We start from the raw sequence: 13,038 nt of genomic DNA on the forward strand, positions 1-13,038 counted from the left end.
TTTAAATTCGCTGATTGTCCTCATCTCATGTTGTCCTCAAGGAATTCATCCGACGGTTATTGTACACCATCTGAAAATAAACAATATAAGACACTTTATTGTATGGAATTTGTTTTTTGTTATTTTAATGGCGTTCAAAAGATTTTAAAATTATATGAAATCTGATTTACTTACATTTTTTCAACATTTTGTCCAAATGTATCAGCTAGCTACTTGCCACTGTCATTTGTTCAAGGGTGTGAAGTTAAATTCGTCTGCCAAATACGTCCCACACCACATAATTTAAATACGTTCCACATACTGTAAAAATCGTTTTTAAATTATTTAAAATTATTTTTTAATAAAACAAAGACCAAATAAAATGTTTTTTTAAGAAAAAAAGTAAAATTATATTTAAATATATTCCAAAAATAAATAATGTAAATTCTAACAGCCTGTTTTTCTAAAACAATTTAGTTCTCACACGAACATTTCATTTTATTACGATCAAGTTTAAAATTAGGTTTTTATAAAACATTTGAAAGTTTTCGTTTAAAAATGTCTAAAATGAAATTAGCTTTTTCTATCGTAACAGCACATTATTGCCTACGTATTTCATTTCTGAAATTTTAAATATTTTTTCATGTAGTAATAAGGTGTTTGGTGTTAACCCAAAAAAAATAAACAAAAATAAAATAATTTTACAAAAAAAATTTAAATTATAAAAAATGTTTTTTTGAAAACAACATGAAACTTGTATGCAATGTCTCAAGAAATTTAAAGGTTTGTATTGCAAATTGTATTCAGGTTCAAGTGGCCACATATTATTTCGTATTTTGGTATAATTTTCGTTGTTTTATGGGCAAACGAAAGGCCTTTGCCTATCGTCTATTTCTGACTTTTCATTCGTTTATTGCGAACGAATTCATTTTCTAAAAACCAAAAATATATGGAAAAATAAAGCTCTTTCATTGCCACTCACATGAAAATATATTTTTTCGTTACAAAAACGTAAAGCCAATTTCGTTCGTTATTTTTAAGAACGAAGACAAATTTTCATTTTAGAAAAACAGGCTGTAAATCTTAGTTAAAATAATTGTATACTCGTTAAATATGGTGGTAAAATATAGAATTTTCAAATGAAAAAAACAGACTCTTGGAAAAGACATGAATCGGGGTACCGAAAGACTGGAAGTAGCCCAGGACTAGTTCTTTCCTAAAATATATAGTTTATATGCAATTCCAGCTCTGGATAATTTTGACAATTTTTTTAAAAAACATCAAATTTTGACAAAAATTGTGGAATTTTTAAGTGGATCAAAAGAGCATTTGGAGAAGACATGAATCGGGGTACTGAAAGACTGGAAGTAGCCCAGGACTAGTTCTTTCCAAAACTATATAGCTTATATGCAATTCCAGCTCTGGATTATTTTGACGATTTTTTGAAAAAACATAAAATTTTGCCAAAAATAGAGGAATTTTCAAGTGGATCCAACGGGCATTTTTAGAAGACATGAATGGGGGTACCGAAAGACTGGAAGTAGTCCAGGACTAGTTATTTCCAAAAATATATAGTTTATATGCAATTTTACCAAAAATAGTGGAATTTCCAAGTGGATCCAACGGGCATTTGGAGAAGACATGAATCGGGGTACGGAAAGACTAGTTCTTTCCAAAATGGAATGGATAATTTTGGCGATTTTTTGAAAAAACATCAAAATTTGCCAAAAATTGAGGAATTTTCAAGTGGATCCAACTGGCATTTGGGGAAGACATGAATCGGGGTGCCGAAAGACTGGAAGTAGCCCAGGACTAGTTCTTTCCAAAAATATATAGCTTATATGCAATTCCAGCTCTGGATAATTTTGACGATTTTTGGAAAAAACATGAAATTTTGCCAAAAATAGAGGAATTTTCATGTGGATCCAACGCGCATTTGGAGAAGACATGAATCGGGGTAACGAAAGACTGGATGTAGCCCAGGACTAGTTCTTTACAAAAATATATAGCTTATATGCAATTCCAGCACTGGATAATTTTGACGATTTTTTGAAAAAACAGCAAATTTTACCAAAAATAGTGGAATTTCCAGGTGGATTCAACGGGCATTTGGAGAAGACATGAATCGAGGTACCCAAAAATTTATAGCTTATATGCAATTCCAGCTCTGGATAGTTTTGAAGATTTTTTGAAAAAGCATAAAATTTTTCGAAAAATGTAGGTAGTTTCAGGTCGATACTATTATTCTTATTATGAACAACATTTCAAAAATCAACTTCTGTTGTTCAGTATTTGATATTTGATTTGAATTTTCGTTAATGCACAGTTTTTACATGTAAATAAAATACTTTCAATAAAAATAAACATTTCTTTCATATTGTTTTTCATCTTTGTTAATATTAAATATCACTCAATGAACTTTTTTTAAAGAATTATCTTGACGGTAGTTCATAATTTTATTTTGTGAATAAATAATGAGAGTGATGGAGGTAGCAAAATAGTATTGTATGTTTTCAATGAAAATTATGCATATTTTATTGCTTCGCTGCCAATAGGTTTGATCGTTTTGTTTTTATACCCTTCACCTTCGTGAGAAGGGTATATATAAGTTTGTCATTCCGTTTGTAATTTCTATAATATAATTTTCAAACCCCATAAAGTATATATATTCTGGATCCTTATAGGTAGCGGAGTTGATTAAACTATGTCCGTCTGTCTGTCTGTCCGTCTGTGTGTTTGTTGAAATCAGTTTTTAGAGGACTCCAGATGTCGGCGAGATCCGAATCTTCAATAATTCTGTTAGACATGCTATCGTGAAGATCGCTATTTAAAATCAGCAAAATCGGTCCATAAATACCGGAGATATGAGCAAAAATCCGAGACAACCTCTGAAAATTTCATAAAAAAGACAATTTTTTCATGCTTTGATATAAGCAACAACAACAACACTGCTTATTCATTGAGTATTTCGTTTCATATGTTTGGATGGCTGTGTGCATAGAATATTACCGTAGAAGGCCAACTCTCCAGGAAAAAACCTAACTCAGCTGTCAAAAAAACCTAACTCTTAATATGTATTAGTAAGATTTTCTTTAGAAGTGTTAGTGTATAAAAGCTTTTTACCACACATAAAATGCCCACATAGTTGCATAAAATCGGTCGAAATAATAGTACAATGTTTTTATAGCATTAATTTTCTTATACATATTATTACATTTTGAATTGTAGATTGCATTTATAAAAGCATGTTAATATTTTTCATGCATTTTATATTTGCTAAAATGTAAATTTCTTTAATTTTTTCGATTTTCATAAATTTGTTTGCTACTAAAAAATGCTACTCTGCACCTTCAATTTGAAATTAGAAAAACAAAAAATTAAATGTCAAATAATTAAAAAATTATTTTTTTTGGTTTGTGAAAATTAATAAATAATTGTAAAAAAATAAAAAATGTGTTTTTGTGTTATAAAATTTGTGTCCGAATCGTTTTTTGTGAGAATTTTGGAATTAAAATATTGAATATTTGTTGTTGTAGCTTTGTGTTGAATTCACACAGAACATGTAAGTGTGAAGGGAGAAAGCTCTTTTATTCGTGGTAAACAGTGTGACCATTTTGGCATTTTTGCAGCTAGATTTAGCATTTTTTATTTTGATTTAGCTGTAAAATTTTAATTTAGCATTTGGCATTTTATTTAGCATTTTTATAAAATATTTTTAGCATTTTTAGCTTTTTTTGCAATTTTAGTATATAAACAAAATAAGACAAATTTTTGCAAAAAAGATTTATATTGGAAATAGGCTTAACCGGAAAAAATCTGAATTAATAGCGGGTTTTTGAGATGGTAATCAAATGCCAATTAATAATCAGATTAGTTAATCTAAAAATAAATTTAATCTTATGTTAATCCCCTTTTATGTTTTTGAATACAAGATTAAACTTCGCAGTGTTGCCATACAAAACAACAGAAAATGTCACTGTTTGTTATCAAAACAATGCATATTTTATAAAAAAGAAGAAGACAATTGTAAATTTAATCTGAAAATTAATGAAAACTTAAATTAAAAACAAAAAAATGTATTTTGAAGTGTCCATAATTTATACTAATCAATAAATAGAACGTTTTAATGTTTATATTTATAAAAATTTTATTAATTTTTTTGCATCAGCTGTTTACACTTTTGCATTTCGTGCTTAAGATTAAACCACCTCCATTGGGCGCTTAAACTTGCAAACAAAATTAACTAATTGAGTACTCATAAACATCTTTCGAGGATTAATTTTAATTTAATCGCTAATCTTTCACCTAAAGATTGGCCTTAAATGTCTACCCAAACACAAGCAAAATGAGAAATGTAATAATTTACACTGTAATTCAAAATAATGCAAAAAGATTCATGAAGATAAATAAATTAAAATTACGCCAATACAAGTGAATACTTTAAAATGTTGTATTCTAAAATATTTTTCTGGAACGCAATGCTTTTTTAAATTCGAGGTGATAGAAATAATTCAAGAGATTTCATATATTTTTACAACTTGTTTGCTTATGGAATGAAACATATAATTTTGGAAAAGGTTATGTATGACGGTTAATTAACAAATTTTATTTTTTCCTATACGAAATAAAGAGGTTTTAATTTTTATTATCCTTCAGGAGTTCTTGTTCATTTATTGAAAATAAGTATTGAAAAAAATCAATAATATATTATTAAGACTTTCTCATCCTACTTTCTGTTCTTTTTTTTTACCAAATTTTTAGGAATTTTGTTGTCACGTTTTTTTTTTTAATTAAAAAAAATACATAAATTTCGAAAATATTATTGACAATTTATTCCAGAATTACAAATTTACGGATTTGAATATATCTCTCAATTCATTTCATACATTCTCATATATATTTTTCCGAAAAAATCTTGGAAGTATGAGTTATAAACCTGACATCTATTCACCGAGATTTAAAATTAATTCAACGGAATTTTCAATATTTTTGTGACATGAAAACCATTTTTAAAGTATTTTGAGGAAGACAAATAAAATTGTTTATATAAAAAAAGTAAAACTAGAAATATTATACTTTTCCTTCCGAAAACACATATAGGTTTTATACCATGAGCAACTAGTGTAATTAATAGAGTTTTAATGTAATTTTTGCATTCAGAAATATTTTACAGTTAGAGACATTACATATAGCTAAATTTACAAAAATTTTGAAATAATTTTTAGCATTTCTTTTTATCTTAATACCACCGAACTTAATTTTTTACCCTACTCCACTATACTACGTTTGAGTATACTAATCGGTTAAGAATCATTTTCTGAATCGATTAAGCCATGTAAGTCTGACCGTCTGGTAGAGGTTGAAATTTTCAAAACAATAAGCACGTATGCTTTTTGATCCAATGACAAAACCTTTTAAAAATGGTTAAAGTCCGTCCTTTATTTTACCTAGCCCCCCAACATATACAAATGTATAAAGCCTTTCTCAGAAAATTAGTTTAAATGTATCGGAACCAAGGTTCAATTCAACATAAATGCTTTATTACGAAAAATAAATCAAATTTTATACTCATATGGTCAACCACGGCAGAATATACTTTCTTACTTGTTATAAATTACAATGAATTTCAGTTACAAATTAATATGAATTGTTCATAAAAACACTTAAAAAAATTTAGCATTTTTTGGCATTTTAAAATCAAATTAGCATTTTTTCTAGCATTATTTTGGATGGGATTTAGCCGCTACATTTTTTGAGACCTGGTCACACTGGTGGTAAAGTTTGAGTTGGCTATCTATGTCATCTATGGCTGTGTGTTTCATTGCCTTGTGTATATTGTTTTTGTTTCTTGGTGTATTCAGTTTCGTATGTTTGGATGTCTGTTGGTTTCATTGCGCTGTGTATTTTGTTTTTTTGAAAATTTCGTTTCGTAAGTTTGGATGCCTGTGTGTTTCATTGCCTTCTGTATATTGTTTTTGTTTCTTGGTGCATTCAGTTTCGTATGTTTGGATGTCTGTTGGTTTCATTGCGTTGTGTATATTGTTTTTGTTCCTTGATGTATTCAGTTTCGTATGTTTGGATGCTGTTGGTTTTACTGCCTTGTGTATTTTGTTTTTTGTGTGGTTATTATTGATATAATAATGATATAGTCGGGAAAATGAAATAAATATAAATTTTATGAAATTGATATTAAATACACTATGCTGAAGTGTATATAAGATTCAGCACAGCCGAATATAGCACTCTTACTTGTTTATATATGATTTCTGTAATTTTTTATGACAGCACAATTTTTTTTGTGTTTTTGTATTCTCAGGTAATAATAATGTAAAAACAGAGTTCCTTCGAATCTACTTGACCGTTCGCGCGTAGTGAACTACCACGATAACCATTCTCAGGTAATATTTTTCGTATTCGTTGCGAAAATTGGAAAAACTCTACAATAAGTCAAAAAATTAAGCAACTGTCTGAGAAAATTCGCAAAATGTCATACCCAGTTGTCTTTTCTTTTGTAAAATCTTTGATTTTTAGGATTTTTTTCTAATTTTTTCAACGACTTTATCTAGAAAGTCAAATGAATAGTGAAATTCAGTTGAATTTCAAGAAATTACAAATTTTAAAAGATTTCATAAAAACATAAGTAAAGGAGAAATATTTTGCAATTCTTTGCGAATATTGGGATATGTCTTAAAAATTAAAGATTTCACAAAACCTCTAGAACAAGTCGAAAAAAATTAAGCACTTTGTCGAGGAAATTCTCAAAATTCCCTACACAGTTGCTATGATGTCAGAAGTTTTGACCTTATTTAGGGATCGATTCTTTTATTGATCGTTTATAACAACACAAGTGTTGAGGATTGAGAGGTAATTTTTGTACGTATGTATGAATGTATTTTATGATTTTGTGTAACATATGGGCATTTCCACCGAAAAGTCCACCGTGGCTCAAAAACTAAAAGTCATCAAAAATAAAATTTCAACTTATATTATTATAGAAAAAGATGAAAATTTTATTAAATTAAAGACCCCAAAGCTTTTCTTAACCACTATGATGAGAAATCGGAATTAAAAGTTACAATAATATTTCAGGCATATTTTTGCACCTTTAGTAGCATTTGCTTTTAATAGTTTTTATTAATTTAAAGGCTAATATTTAAATGGACTTTTATCAGAAAATATTTGTTGGAATAATAGTTATCTTAAAACATACAAATATAAAAAGATAAAGATCCTTAAAAGGCAAATTTTCGGTTTTCTTTCATAGACTTTTAAATGTCACGTTCGTCACGTTGAAACAGGATTTATCCCGATAACTTTTTAGTTGGCATTCAGAAGTATTCAAAACTTTGAATCTAAATCAAGTTTAGTATATAGAACTCAATTTAAAAGAAAAAAAAAATAATTCTAAGCGGGGTTATTTTTTATAGAATTTCAAAGTCTGTCACGTCACGTCACATTACATAAATTTTCTCAAGTGCAACCTTCGAATTGTGAAATATTGTTATTTAAAAAGATGTGATATTTATGCAATTTATTCAATTAGGTGATAGTTATGATTTTTTAGTTGATAAATGGAAGAAAAAGCACAGAAATTCAACAAATGATATTTTTAAGAAATGTATGGAAAAAAAGTGATTTTCGGATATCGGCTTTATGTGGGCGTTATGACCGATTATTGTATTATCATCAGAAGGGTCAGCAGTTGTACATTTTAAAGTTTTGTGTGTGTTTGTATTATCAGGATGGCGAAATTTTAGTTATATATCCAAGTTTATGGGTATATCAAATGTGGGCTTTGTATAGAAGCTATGCCTAATCATGGACCAATTTTTTTAAAAAAAAGGATGAACAATTTTTGTGTATGTCAAAATTATTTGTGTTGAATTTTATGGTGATATAAGCATTTTTAAAAGTTTTATGTTAATTAATGTTAATTCTTATATTATTCTTATACGGGAGTTATTTTCAACTAAAATGTTATTAAATAGTCGAAATATTTATCCGATTCCAAAAACTTTCAACAATGTCCGTCCAAAATAAATCTATGGACTAATTAATTTTCAATAATATTGCAAATTTCATCATTGGAGATTTTTGTCACATCACATCACGTCATGTCACGTCACGACACACAAAACGGCTTGTACAAAAATATCTGAAAACAATTTTCTAGTTCTAAAAGCTGAAAAACAATCAATAATTATTCCAAATTACAATAAAAAAGGTTTTAACCAAATAGCCAGGTGAAACTTCAGATTTTTACATTTTTGTCAAAAAAGAAATAAGCAACTTCTATTTCTGTCACATCACGTCACGCACTTTAACTACTTATATCTTAGGGCCATTAAGATCTTTCAATCTCTTCTTCCGACCAGTTATAGAGCTATTGAAGCCCTATATAAAAATACAAGAATTTTAAAAAAATATATATGTATATATATATTTTTCATCTCTTTAAAACGTACGACCGTCACGATGGAAATGCCCATATGCTTTTTATGTTTTTTCAAAAAATCGTCAAAATTATCCAGAGCTGAAATTGCATATAAACTATATATTTTTGGAAAGAACTAGTCCTGGGCTACTTCCAGTATTTCGGTACCCCGATTCATGTCTTCTCCAAATGCCCGTTGGATCCACTTGGAAATTCCACTATTTTTGGTAAAATTTGCTGTTTTTTAAAAAAATCGTCAAAATTATCCAGAGCTGGAATTGCATATAAGCTATAAATTTTCGGAAAGAACTAGTCCTGGGCTACTTCCAGTCTTTCGGTACCCCGATTCATGTCTTCTCCAAATGCCCGTTGAATCCACTTGAAAATTCCTCTATTTTTGGCAAAATTTGATGTTTTTTCAAATAATCGTCAAAATTATCCAGAGCTGGAATTGCATATAAGCTTTATAGCTTTGGAAAGAACTAGTCCTGTGCTACTTCCAGTCTTTCGGTATCCCGATTCATGTCTTCTCCAAATGCCCGTTGGATCCACTTGAAAATTCCTCTATTTTTGGCAAAATTTGATGTTTTTTCAAAAAATCGTCAAAATTATCCAGAGCTGGAATTGCATATAACTATATATTTTTGGAAAGAACTAGTCCTGGGCTACTTCCAGTCTTTCAGTAGACCGATTCATGTCTTCTCCAAATGCCCATTGGATCCACTTAAAAATTCCACTATTTTTGGCAAAATTTGATGTTTTTTCAAAACATCGTCAAAATTATCCAGAGCTGGAATTGCATATCTATATATATATATAAATGAATGTGTGTTTGTTTGTATGTTTGAACGTTATAGACTACTAAACGGCTGAACCGAATTTCTTCAAATTTTCTCAGCGTATTCCTGTATGTCTGGAATAGGTAATAAGCTACTTTTTATTTTGAAATTCCAGGTGGGCGAGTAGCCACGTCCATATTAAGAAATTAATAAATCCGTATATTTGAGATCATATAACAGTTAGAGTCAAATTTTGTCGGAGCAACTTTAGTGTCAATATGATTATTTAGGACAAAATGTAGGCGGAATAGCATTAGGGGGCGTGGCACCTCCCATATAAATTAAATACAAAAATTCGTTTATCTTGGAAACTATTACAGTTAGAATCTTCAAATTTTGCACGAATAACTTTAACATCCATTTAAACATTTTGGTTAATAAATTGACGGACTACCCTGAGGGGATCGGCACCTCCCATATTAATTAAATACAAAAATTCGTTTATCTGGGAAACTAATGAAACTAAATTCGTCAAATTTTGCACGAAGAACTTAAATATTCATCTGAACATTTTGGAGGAAAAAAGCGGATTTTCATCTGGGGGGCTTAAAGCCCCCATATGAATTAAATAGAAAAATTCTCATATCTGAGAAATTATTAGAACTAGAATCTTCAAATTTTACTTGAAGAATCTTGACATTCATCTGAACATTTAGAGTATAACGGGCGGACTTTCAATGGGGAACTTGGCACCTCCCATATGAATTAAATATAAAATTTCGTTTATCTGAGAAACTAATAGAACTTGATTCTTAAAATTTTGCACAAATTACTTTAACATTCATCTGAAAATTTTGGAGGAAAAAGCGCGGACTTTCATCTGGGGAGCTTGAAGCCCCCACATGAATCAAATAGAAAAATTCTTATATCGTTTATCTTTAAATTTTATATGAAGAACTTTGACATTCATGTGAACATTTAGAGCATAACGGGCGGACTTTCAATGGGTGGCTTGGCACAACATACATGAATTAAATACAAAATTTCGTTTACCTTGGAAACTCTTATATTATTCAAAATTTTCGTAGATAGATAGAAACTGGCGAACTTGCAATAATTTGCTTGACATTTCTCATATGTAACATATTATAAATCTGGAAAACTATTGTAGTTAGAATCTTAAAAATCGTTAAGTGGGTTTTTTATTTATACATATTGCTTTTAGGGTAGCAAAGCACACTGGGTATAGCTAGTATATATATAAAAATGAATGTGTGTTTGTTTGTATGTTTGAACGTTATAGACTACTAAACGGCTGAACCGATTTTCTTGAAATTTTCACAGCGTATTCCTGCATGTCTGGAATAGGTAATAGGCTACTTTTTATTTCGAAATTTCAAGTGGGCTATGAGCCACGCCCACATTAAGAAAATATAAAATCCGTATATTTGAGATAATATAACAGTTAGAGTCCTCAAATTTTGTCGGAGCCACTTTAGTGTCAATATGATAATTTAGGACAAAAAGTAGGCGGACTAGCATTAGGGGGCGTGGTACTTCCCATATAAATTAAATACAAAAATTCGTTTATCTGGGAAACGAATAGAACTAAATTCTTAAAATTTAGCACGAATAACTTTAACATCCATGTAAACATTTTGGGTAATAAATTGGCGGACTACCCATGAGGGGAGCGGCACCTCCCATATTAATTAAATACAAAAATTCGTTTATCTGGGAAACTAATAGAACTAAATTCTTAAAATTTAGCACGAATAACTTTAACATCCATGTAAACATTTTGGGTAATAAATTGGCGGACTACCCATGAGGGGAGCGGCACCTCCCATATTACTTAAAAACAAAAATTCGTTTATCTGGGAAACTAATAGAACTAAATTCTTAAAATTTTGTACGAAGAACTTTAATATTCATTTGAACATTTTTAATAAAAAAAGAGCGGACTTTTATCTGGGGGCTTGGAGCCCCCATATGAATAAAATAGAAAAATTCGTATATCTGAGAAACTATTAGAGCTAGAATCTTTAAATTTTACTTGAAGAACTTTGACATTCATCTGAACATTTAGAGTAAAATGGGCGGACTTCCAATGGGGTACTTGATACCTCCCATATGAATTAAATACAAAATTTCGTTTAATGGGAAACTAATAGAACTAGATTCTTCAAATTTTGCAAAAATTATTTTAATATTCATCTGAATATTTTGGAGGAAAAAGGGCGGACTTTCATCCGGGGAGCATGAAGCCCCCACATGAATTAAATTCGTATATCTGAGAAACTAATAGAGCCAGAATCTTCAAATTTTACATGAAGAACTTTGACATTCATGTGAACATTTAGAGAATAACGGGCGGACTTTCAATGGGGCGCTTGGCACCACATATATGAATTAGATACACATTTTTCATAGATAGATAGATAGATAGATAGATAGATTTAATTTAATCAGTTTAAACGGCTAAACTGATTATCTTGAAGTTTTCACAATATCTTCCTGTATGTCTGGAAGGAGTTATAACTGCTTTTTATGTTGAAATTTCAAATGAGCGAAGTAACAAATTTTGTACAAGTAACTTTTGTTTAAATACAAATATTTTGGACAAAAATAGGGAGTTCAGCAAAAGCGGGCGTGGCACCTCCCATTTGAAGTAAATACTAAAATCTAATTATTAAAATCTGTATATCTAGAAAACTATAACAGCTAGAGTCCCCAATGTTGGTGCCTCTCAGATGAAGTAATTACAAAAAATTTTATATTCTTATCTTATCTACTGCTGCTACTACACGTCCTGCTGTTACACGCTCTGCTGTTACACCTTCTGCTGTTAAACCCACTGTTGCAAATACCTTCGGTTCATCATTAATACAAATCCCAAACGCTAATGTTATCTATGGCCCCGAAATTGATGCTGCTTCATCTATGCATAATAATCCTGCTCCTGTTATTTCTGATACATCCAATCAATTAAACCAACATAATCTAAACTATGCTGAAGTTGTTACGAATAACGGAATAAATCCTATTGTTAATAGAGAATTGAGAGTTATTCCACCGAAAAAACATATCTTCATATCCCGTTTTGCATTTGATACTTCTGCCGAAGACATAAATTATTACATAAAATCCAAACTCAATCAAGATGCTGATATTAGTGTTTACAAATTTAATTGTTCGCAAGCAAGGAGTATAACATCTTTCAAGATTACTGTTCCGTTTGATATTTTTAACTGTGTAGTTAATGCGTCATTCTGGCCAAACCACGTTCTAGTTCGGGAATACGAATACAATCAACGGTCAAATAATATTGCACACCTTCCACCTCGTCAAGTAATGAACCAAAAAAACTGATTAAAATTATTGATAACCAACTTTATATTATATATCAAAATGTGCGTGGATTAAAAACCAAATCGTCTAAGCTTTATCAAGATAGCTTTGGTTTCAACCATCATGTGTTCTGCTTTACTGAGACTTGGCTAAATAATACCTTTCTAAACTCAGAAATAATATGTGACAATTTTCAAGTTTATCGACGAGATAGATTTACAGTAACAACTGGTGGTGGAGTATTAATAGCTATCTCTAATAAATTTTCAGCCGAAGAAATAAAAATTTATTTACCCTCTAATATTGAGTTTATTGCAGTGATAATAAAACTTAACTCCATAAAAGTCTTCATTACATGTTCATACATACCTCCTCAATCAGACTTATCAATCTATCAACAACACATTGATGCAATAAAAATGGTATCTCTTAAAACTAATACTAATGATTTAATGTGTGTTCTTGGTGATTTTAACTTACCACAAATAGCATGGC

General features: G+C 29.8%; 1 protein-coding gene across 4 annotated transcripts in view; it reads left to right on the plus strand.

The window, feature by feature from the left end:
• Positions 1–13,038, plus strand: part of LOC119602417 — a 245,712-nt gene that overhangs the window by 133,815 nt on the left and 98,859 nt on the right. The gene's annotated exons all lie outside the window — the stretch shown is intronic.

Source organism: Lucilia sericata, unplaced genomic scaffold (assembly GCF_015586225.1).
Source record: "Lucilia sericata isolate MDLA Ls3-8-SP2 unplaced genomic scaffold, ASM1558622v1 Contig000229F_arrow, whole genome shotgun sequence".
Taxonomy (NCBI): Eukaryota; Metazoa; Arthropoda; class Insecta; order Diptera; family Calliphoridae; genus Lucilia; species Lucilia sericata.